Genomic DNA, 10,949 nt, shown 5'->3' with positions numbered 1-10,949 from the left:
TCCTGTATATCTCTTTGAATCTGCTTCATGCATTCTGTTTGTTTCTTATACTGTTCATTCAAGGAGTCTATCTTTTTGCATTGTTGCTCTAATTTTTTAACTGTATCTTCCTTTTTTTTTTTTTTTTTTTTTTTTGTCTTTTTGAGTCAGGGTCTCTCTATACAGTTCAGGCTGGCCTTGAGCTCATTTTGTAGCCTAGGCTGGCCTCAAACTCGCAATGATCCTTCTGCCTCAGCCTCCCAAATACTGGGAGCCACTATGTCCAGTAATGTCTTCTTTAGATATGTTCAGCATTGCTTTCATTACTTTTATCATTTCTTCTTTTACCTGGGAGATTATTTCTGATTTGAAGTCCTTTATAGCTTACTGGAATTGCTTCTTTATTACAGTTGATATTATTTCAGGCATTCAGGTGTATGGCTTGTATTTTCTTCTATATACATGGCTCCTAGGCTTTCTTGGGATGGGCTGGAGGTTTGAGATTGCATTTTGGTCTTTTGTCTTGTCATTTTCCTGTATTTCCGTGTTTTGAGCAATGTTCCAAAGCTTCCCCTGATCATGTTGGAAATTACTTCCTGTGCCCTCAGCTCCTGGGACTGAATGGAGGTTGCTGAGCATGGCTCAGTCAGGCCTGCAGGATCTCCTGCGCCACCTCTGGTGTTCCAGTTAGCTGGTTGGGTTCCTAACCACTGGGGGTGATGGTCCAAAGCTCTCCCTCGGCTAGCGCCGATGCGCTGGAAGTCACCTCAAGTGCCCTCAGCTCCCTGGATTGAAAGGTTACTGGATGTGGTCTAGTCAGGCCCTCAAAACCTCTGGAGTCTAGTGTTTCAGAAAGTTGGATGGGCACTTAACTGCTCAGAGCAATGATCTTAAACTCTCCCTGGGCTAGTGCTGGCACGCTGGAATTCACCTCGTGCGGCCTCAGCTCCACAGATCCTGAATTTTTTTTTTTTTTTTTTTTTGGTCTGTTTGAGATAGGGTCTCTCTATGCAGTTCAGGCTGGCCTTTAGCTCACTTTGTAGCCCACACTGGTCTTGAACTGGCAAGGATCCCCCTGCCTCAGCCTCCAGAGGGTTGGGATTAGAGGCCAGGCTTGTTTTTTTTTTTTCCCCCCTGTCTTTTTCATTTTTATCTGTACCGGGGATCGAACTCACAACCGCCTGCTTGCAAGGCAGATGCTTAAGCCGCTGAGCTAAATCCCTAGCCCTGCCCCCAGGCTTGTTTTTGAATTAAATCTTTCTTTCTTTCTTCGACCTCTTCCTCCTCCTCCTCCTTCTTTTTTTTTTTTTTTTTTTTTTTTTTGGTATTGGGGATCAAACTCATGACCTTGTGCTTGCCAGGCAGGTGCTTAGGGCGCTAAGCTAAATCCTTGGCCCTGAATCAAATGTTTCTTTTGTGCAGCATATTGTTGGATTTTGCTTCTTGATCCATTCTCATAGTTTTGACTGGTAAATTGAGACCATTTATTAATTTATGGTTATAACTGATATGTATTGACTTATTCTTGTCATGTTATTTTCCTGTTGTTGGCTGTCCTCTTTTTTCCCTCTTTCTAATTGTTTACCTTCCCTGGTGGGTTCCTTCTGTTGGGGGTCGTGGAGCTTTAGTCCTTCTTATCTCTTTCTAGAATGTTCTTCAGAACATTTTGGAATGCTGGTCATAAATTTCCTCAGATGTTGTTTGTCATGGAAGTATCTTATTTCTCCATCAATTCTGAAAGATGGTTTTGTGGGGTACATCAATTTGGGTTGAAAGTTGTTATCCTTTAGAACTTGTAGTATTTGTACTCTTGTTGACTTGTAGTACTTGTAGTACTCTTGTTGACCTAAGAGTTTGTGCTGAGAAGTCAGCTATAATTCTGATGGGATTTCTTTTGTAGGTTATTTGGTTTTTTCTCTAACAGTTTTTAGGGTTCTATTCTTGTGTTGAATTTCTGGAATCTTAACTATGATACGCCTAGCTGAAGATTTTTTTTGATCATTGCTAGTTGAAGTTTAGATGCCTCATTTATCTGTATGTCAAGTTATTTTTCTCTACCAGGAAAGTTTTCTGTCATGATTTCACTGAACATTTCTTAAATGTCATTTGTGGTATCTCCTGCTTGTTCATTGACTCCAATTAATCTTAAGTTATTCTTTTTTTCTCATCTAGCAGCTACGGGATTGATTTCTCATGGTCCCTTGTTAGTTTTGAGAAATCTTTCTTTTTTTGGTCACTAACTGCAAGCCTGTCTTCGATATCTGAGATCCTACCCTCACACTGACCTCATCTTCTTTGAATACTTTCAATGGAGTTTTTATTCTCCTGGATATCTACTTGAATCTGCCTTATGGATTACATTTCTTTCCTATGCTGCACTTTTGTAATTTGCTTAAGCTCATCTATTTATTTTCTGTCTGTGTCTGCTCTAACATCGTTAAGCATGGTGTGTATTTTGGTAATCTCTGTAATTACCTGAGAAATTATTTCTGATTTCATTTTTCCCGGTTACTTTGTCATTTCTGCTTCAGAGCGACCTGGGGGTTTTTGGATTGTCCCACCTCATTGCCCCCTGGATTTGCCTTTGGTGAATTGAATATCTGAGGTTGCATTTTGCTTAAGTGTCCTCTCATTTTCTCTTTCTTTATTAGTTTAATTCCTGGGGTGATGCTTGTAAGTTGCCTATGGTGAGTTGCTTTATTGGTAGTATTTAGGATTCTTAGGTGATGATTACTCCTATGAGGAATCTTCCAAATGTAGCTGGGTTTTGGGTTTTGAGTCTGCTGGAAGATTTTACTTCTTCAATTTGTTGGTGATAAGAAGCTGTTGCTTGTTTGGCCCAGTTCTTGGATCTGTGGCACTGTGCCACCATATTTTCTGTGACCTTTAGTTAATCTCAGTCATGGATTATCAGGACCAACAGCATCAGAAAGTGTAGTCCTCCACATCCACCGCTGGCGCTACACTTCTGCATCTCTCTGCAGAAGCCTCTGGGTTTGCCAGTTGTCACTGTCACTGTCACCGTAACCATATATCCCCTCACCAGCTCACTTTAAAATTTTAGCCAGGCATGGTTCACATAAATCTGTAATCCCAGCACTTGAGAGGCTGAGGCAGGAGTATTGCCTTAAGTTTGAGGTCTCAAAAAACCAAAAACAAAACTGTGTAGAAGTCTGTACCAGCAAGTACATCAACACTACTGTGTGACCATCACCACTATCCATGTACAACATCCTTCCATCATCCCCAGTATCAACTCTGTACCCCTTCCCTCCTCTGGCTTCTGGAAACTGCTACTTCCTGTCTCTCTATGAATTTGCCTAGTTTAGTACTTCATATGAGTAGGCTCACATATTTGTCCTACTCCATTTGACTTGTTTCACTTAGCACAATATCCTCAAGGCTCACTGATGTAGCTTTTGTCAGAATTTTATTCCTTTTCTTTTTCTTTTTTTGTGCTGGGGTTTGAACTCATGACCTCATGCTTGCTAGGCAGGTGCTTATGCCGCTGAGCTAAACCTCTGGCTTCCTTTTATTTCTTTTTGGTTTTTTGAGACAGTTTCTTGCTATGCAGTTCAGGCTGGCCTTGAACTCACTATGTAGCACAGACTGGCCTCAAACTCATGGTGATCCTCCTGCATCAGCCTCCCAAGTAGTGGGGTTATAGGCATGGGCCACCATGACCTGTTTCTTTCCTTTTAAAGATGAAATAATACTCTCTGATATTCAAGGGCCACATTTTGTATAGCCATTTGCAAGGTTTTTGTTTTGTTTTGTTTTTGTACTGGGAATTGAACTTGGGACCTTGTGCTTGCCAGCTAGATGCTTGTGCTGCTGAGCCATATCCTGAGCCCTTTTTTTTTTTTTTGCCTTTTTAAGACAGGGTCTCTATGCAGTACATGCTGGCCATGAGCTCACTTTGTAACCTAGGCTGGTCTCAAACTCACAACGATCCTCCTGCCTCAGCCTCCTGAGTGCTAGGATTACAAGTGTGTGTGCACCATGCCTGGCTCCTATTTTTATTTGTATTAGTGCTGTACGTTTACAGTACATAATGATTGCATTCATTTTGGAGCACTGGTTAGTACACATAACACATCTGAACCCTTTTCACATCCCTCTCCTGTATATTCCGTGTATATTGGTCGGAGTCCTCCTGAGAAGCAGAACAGGAGGATACAAAGTGGGACCTGAAACCCTGGTTGGCACCAAACCTCTAGTTTCCCCTTGTGCCCTGCAGCCTGACCTCATCGCACCAGAGTTCATCTGTCCCTCCCTGCTCTGTTCCTGCCTGGGACCTCCTTTGCATCACTATTTTTGCACTTTCAGATCTGGAAATTAAGGCAGGGACAAAGGGACTAACTGGACGCAGGGTGATTCACATCCAGGGTAGATTTCTACTTAGAACATTATGCAACTGAAAGCTTGTGAGCTGATTCCTTCTGGAATCTTCCATTTTATATTTTCAGACCCTGGTTCACCATGGGTGGCTGAAGCAGTGAAAAGTAAGATCATGGGTAAGGGAGGACCACTGGGTAAAGATGGCCCCAACTTGTGATTTTTTTGAGATCATGATGACTTCAAATATGATTCTTGACTGGGCATGGTGGTGCATACCTGTAACCCCAGCACTTGGGAGGCTTAGGCAGAAAGACTGCTGTGAGTTCAAGGCCTGCCTGGGCTACATAGTGAATTCAGGACCAGCTTGAACTACACAATGTAAGACAAAATAGACCTTCCCTCCCCTAAGTTTGGGTGTTGGGTATTTTGTCTTAGCAATGAGAAAGTGACCAAGACAAAGGCTAAGAAGTCTCCCAATGTGCTACCAGCAAGCTGAAGTCTCCAGAACCTGGGTGACATGATTTTGTCTAGACTGAGTCCAAAGCCTGAGAATTTGAGGGAGAGGATACCTGAGAGCTGAAGATAGACATAATTCCAGCTCAAATAGGGAGAGATGCTGGGTGCAGTGGTGCTCACCTGTAATTCCAGCACTCTAGCAGGCTGAGGCAGGGGGATTATAAGTTCAAACCTAGTGTGGGCAATTTATCAATTTAGATTGTCTTTTTTTTTGTCTTTTTTGAGACAGGGTCTCACTATGCAATTCAGGCTGGCCTTCAGTTCACTTTGTAGCCCAGGCTGGTCTTGAACTTGCAATGATCCTCCCACCTCAGCCTCCCGAGTGCTGGGATTACAGGTGTGAGCCACCATGTCCGGCTAAAATTTAGACTTGAAATAAAAAATGAAGAAAGAGCTGGGAATATAGCTCAGTGCAAAGGCACTGTGTTAATCGCCAGTACACTGCAACCCCTCCTAAAAAAAGAAAGAATTCACCATCCTCACCTTTTTGTCCTATTTGGGTCCTTGGCAGATTAGATGACATCCCCATCCCACACATCTGTCCCAGAGAGGGCAGGTCCTTACTTAGTTTTCTGATTTGAATGCCAGTCTCTTTCAGGAAGACATCTGAAAGGTTCTTCCAGTTCCCTGGGCCCTTCGTTGGCTAGTTTGATATATGATATTAAACATCTTGTCATTTACTGTCATCAAGACACAGCTGGATTGTTTTCACTTCTGGCTCCTGTGAATAAGGTTGCTGTGAACACAGGAAAGGACATTCTGAACTTTGTGACTGATTGAAACCCATCAAATATGCCCAAATCTGTACATTAAGATAAAAAATATTGTCAGGTGTGGTGGCACATGCCTGCAATCCCAGCATGTAGGAGGCTGAAGCAAGAGGATCACCATGAGTTCAAGTCAGCCTGCACTAAGGAGTGAAATTCTGTCTCAGAAAACCAAAAAAAGATAAAAACTATATAAGTATCTATTCGAGTCCCTACTTTTAATTGTGCATATACCAACAAAGCAGAGCTGGGGGACCATGGGGTCATTTCATATTTATCTCTTTTTTTTCTCCACATCCTTACCAAGATCCTCTGTATTCTTGGTTTTCTGATAACATCACCCTGATGAGCATGAAGTGCTGTCTCGGTGTGGTTTTGTTGCCTGATAGCTAATGGTGTTGAACATCTTATCTTGTGGTATTGGCCACTTGTAAATCTCTTGGAGAAATGTCTTTCAAATTCTTTGTCCATTTTTAAAAATGATCTGGGTTTGGGGGAACTGGATTGTTGATCTTATTGAGCACTAGTTTTATATATGTTCTGGGTGTTGTCATCAGCTATGTGATTTGTAAATATATCTGTCAGGTGTATTTTTTACTTTATTGATAGTGTCCTTTTCTTACAAGTATAAAAAAAGTGCTTCTTACTTCACTTTTATGAAGTTCAATTTATTTATTTTCTTTATGTCATTTTCAAGAAACCATTGCCTTTGGGGGTGATGTACTAGTCTGTAATCCCAGCACTTAAGAGGCTGTGGCAGGAGCACTGCCTTGAGTTTAAGGCCATTCTGGACTACATAGTGAGTTCAAAGCAAACCTGAACTACATAGCGAGACCCTGTTTCAAATAATAACAAACCAAAAAAGTGGGCGTGGAGGAGGGAAGGGAAGAAAAATAAATCATTGCCAAATTCAAAGTCATAAAGTGTATGTGTGTGGGGGGGGGGGCTGGGGATTCAGCTCATCGACTTAAGCACTTGCTTGGCAAGCATGAGGTTGTTTTCAATCCTTGGTACCAAAAAAAAAAAAAAAAAAGTATGAGTGTGAGTGTGAGAAACTATACTCTCCAGCGATCTATCACTGACATGTAACCCATTCCTTTTTATTTCTGAGGTATTAATTTGCCAAGGCTGACCTTGAATTTGGATTCCTTTTGCCTCAGCCTCCTGGGTAGCTGAAATTACAGGCAGGTGCCATAATACCTGGCTTGTCAGAAAGCTTTTTATTTTTACTTTTTTGAGACAGGGTCTCCCTAGGTAGTCCAGGCTAGCCTGGAACTCATTATGTAGTTCAGGTTGGCCTCAAACTCGAAATGATCCTCCTGCCCCAGTTTCCTGAATACTGGGATTATAGGCATGCACCACCATACCTGACTTCCATAAAGGTTTTATCTAATGTTTTAAGAATTTTAGAAGTCATGGGCTAGGAGGAGAACCAAGAACCCATGCCCTCCCATGAGCCAATGGCAGTCATGCAGGCCAGGAGGACCAAGAAGTTAACCTACTGCTTTCAGTGAGCCAGAAGCAGGTATACAGGCTGGGAGAAGCCAAGCCATGCTCTCCTGTGAGCCAGTGGCAGCCATGTGTGCCTGAAGGAGAACCAAGAAGCCAAGCCGCATCTTCCCATGATCCAGCAGCAGTTGTGGGCTGGGAAGAGAACCAAGAAGCCAACCCATGCCCTCCTGTGAGCCAGCTGGTGAGTGGACCAGGAAACAAGAAGAGTGTTCCCTCACCTCCAAGCAATCTGCTAATTCAGAGGAACTCAGGCTGAGATGATAAGCAACTAAATTAAAAAGCAACTTAATGCTTGAATTGATTGATTGACTTTGCAGGCCTAAAGCTGGTAGTCTGAGCATCTATCTATTCACAGGATAACCATATGCAATACAGCAACTTTGGGGGATTTCCTTCTATCTTGCTTTTTTAAATCCAATATTGTTCTCACTGTTTTGTTTTGTTCCCTTTTATTATTTTACTCCCTTTAAAACAAATTTTAAAAATTTTAAAAAGTTTTATGGATTTAAGTTTTTTTTAAATTTTATTTTGAAAGTAGTAAAATACAACAGAACAAGACAGAATAAAGCTAACTAAGATCGTACAGTGAAATTGGTACAGAACTTCACAGCAGGTTACTGGGATAACAGTAATAGGTATCACAGTATATCACAGTATATTTTGTTATCTTTACAATAGTTGTTCTTCTTCTTCTTCTTTTTTTTTTTGTCTTTTTCATTTTTATCGGTACCAGGGATCGAACTCACAACTGCCTGCTTGCAACACAGGTGCTTATGCCGCTGAGCTAAATCCCCAGCCCCAATAGTTGTTCTTTTAATCACGTATATCAAAATAAAATGAAATACAGAACATTATAGAACTTATCAAAACAATATTGAATAGAGCAGTATCATTAATCAGAATAGAGCAAAACAGTAGTAAAAATATTTGCCTTCAAAGAGATGGTAGAAAGAAATCCCCCTTATTCGCTATGGTCCACCTCCCAAGAGATGCTCAGATTTCTGGTTCCCATTTGCTAACAGGGGGTACAGGAGAAGGCGGGGTGGGGAAGTGGGATGTTTGACTCTAGGCCATACACCAATAGGTTCACTATTGCTTAGCAGGAAGGCAGGCTGGTTGCTTGGTTACCCAGCTTCATAAGTTCCAACATGGTGTGGATCTCAGGAGACACTGGTGGTTCTCCCCCTGGAAGGGCCACAGTCTACCACATTGATGCCACTTACCAGGGAGGCAAGCTTCTTGCTTGGTTTCCCAGTGTCCTAAGTTCCAAGATGGCACAGATCTCAGAGGCTGCTGGTGATTCTCCCACTGGAAAGGCCGCAGTCAGCCACACTGCAGCCACTTACCAGGGAGGGGAGGTAGGATTTAGGTTTTATATCTTATATCTTTGATATGTTTTGAATTAATTTTGTATGTGATCTTAGGTAGTAGTTGACTTCATTTTTTTAAGATGAATAACCAATTTTCCTTGCATTGTTCGTGGAAAATCATTTGTCATGTATGTAAGAGGATTTTTCCTGGACTCTCTTCTATACCAGTGACCATATATCTGTCTTTATGCTAGCATAACACTGTTTAGATTACTGAAATTTTGTAGTAAATTTTAAAAATAGATAAGATTGTTTGGGATATCTAGTCTCTTGAGTTTCATATGAACATAAAGATGAATTTTTCTATTTTTTCAAAAAAATCAAGATTTTTTTCAATTTTTATATTATTGTAATACACAACAAATACATTCATTATGGGGAAATTGGTACATATCTATCTATATTTTTTTTGTCTTTTTCTTTGTTATTGGTACCAGGGATCAAACTCATGACCATACACTTGCAAGGCAGGCGCTTATGCCGCTGAGCTAAATCCCCAGCCCTGGTACATATCTATATTGCAAAGTCAAGGCTTTTGACTCAGGAGAGACACATTAAAAATCACTGAGGAGCCAAGGATATAGCTCACAGGCACACCACCTGTCTGGCAAGTGCAAGATCCTGAGTTTGATTCCCAGTACCCACACACAAACAAAGATTACTCAAAAATGATTACACTAAGCGTGGTAGTGTACACCAGCACACTCATAATACCAGAACTTGTTTGAGGCCAGCCTGGGTTCCACAGTGAGTTCAAGACCAGCCCTAATTACATAGTAAGGCCCTGGTGGAGGTGACTGAAGCTACTTTAAAATCCTGTTGACAACTGGGCAAATGAATATGCCTGTGATCTAGCACTCTGGGAGGCTGAGGCAGGAAAACTGCAAGTTCAAGCCCATTCTGGGCAATTTAACTGAGACTGTGTATCAAAATTTAAAAATGGAAAGAAAAAAAGAGTGGCAATGTGGCTCTGTGTTGCAGAAAAACCAATATCAAACTGAATGCAAGAGTCTTTGTATCAAGGAGTGAGAAGGCAACTTTTATTATGCTAGTGGGCTGGTGGGAATCAGTTCCATATTACCAGCCATGAGTCAGCTTAGGGTTCAATTTAAATACAGTTTGCAAGCAGGAAATACAAAGCTAATGGCAGGTTATTACATGATTGGTTACATGAATTAAGTTGTATGTTGTCAAGCAAGCTAGTTCTAAGTAGATTTCTGCGAAAGAGGGGAAAGGGTTTGAGTGAAGTAAGTAAAGTTAAATGTGTCCTTGACTGGGCCAGTTGGTCCCAAACATGAAGTCCCTGAAGCAAGTTGGAAACAATATATATTCTTCTGAGTAGGGAAGAACACAAGCATTGCAGCTGGACATGGTCAGCTGGACCTAGTGGATTATCACGGAGAAGCAGCTGGATGCACACAATCAAGGCTAACTGAATTTAGCTGGCTCTGGGACAGGCAGCATGAGTAGAGTCTCAGGCCACTAATTGATTTTTAACTCTCGCTATAGAATGTCTAAGTTTGCTATTCTATAACTTTGCCTTACATTTGAAGACCCTGGGTTCAATCAACAGTACTGAAAATAAGTAAACAGAACCCTGTAGTCCTCCTGGGTGTGATGATGCACACCTGTAATTCCAGCACTCAGGAGGCTGAGGGTTGCTGGGAGTCTGAGATCAGCCCAGGCTGCACAATGAATGGCCAGCATGAACTATATAGCAAGACCCTGTCTCCAAAATTAATCCAAAAATAGGCTGGAGACGTAGCTCAGCAGCATAGCACCTGTCTGGCAAGTATAAGGCCCTGAGTTCAATTCTTGGTACCAAAAAACAAAACAAAACCCCCAAATAAATAAGTAAATAAATAAATAAGGGCTGGGGATGTAGATAAGTGGTAAAGCATTTAGGGAAGAGAGGAGCTTAACAAGAACCATCACCTATTGTCTCTCCCACCCTGAATTATGGGGAGGAATTCCTGTAATAATGTGAGACATAAAACCAAGTCCTTCAGCTATTTGTGTCTAGGCCACATGGGCCATCCTTCTTGTCAAGTGTGGTTAAGCACAGGGACTGTGGCTCCTACTCAAGGTGCTAACCCCACCCTAAACAGGGCTGTAACCTAAATTTCAAGTCTGAGAGACAGATCCTTGACCTTGCTAGGAAAACACCTCAGTCTTCAAGACTGTGTTCTGTTGGGGCATTCTCTTCTCTGTGCTTGCTTTTGTGCTTATGCAACAATGAGCCAAAACAAATTATCATAAAATAATGAGAGAAATGACTTGTATTTGTACTCATTCCCCAATGTTGCATTTTCCCTTCAAAATCCATTCCTTGCCAGGCATGGTGGCACACATCAGTAATTCCAGCATTCAGAGAGCTGAGGCAGGAGGATTGAAAGTTTTGACTCAGACTGGCAATTTAGCAGCCAGGTGAGAGATCCTGTCTCAAAATTTTTAAAATATAAGA

This window comes from Cavia porcellus, unplaced genomic scaffold (assembly GCF_034190915.1).
Source record: "Cavia porcellus strain 051 isolate PalLab524CR breed Dunkin Hartley unplaced genomic scaffold, mCavPor4.1 scaffold_17, whole genome shotgun sequence".
Classification (NCBI taxonomy): Eukaryota; Metazoa; Chordata; class Mammalia; order Rodentia; family Caviidae; genus Cavia; species Cavia porcellus.
The sequence above is the reverse complement of the archived record's forward strand: the minus strand, read 5'-3'. Positions refer to the sequence as shown.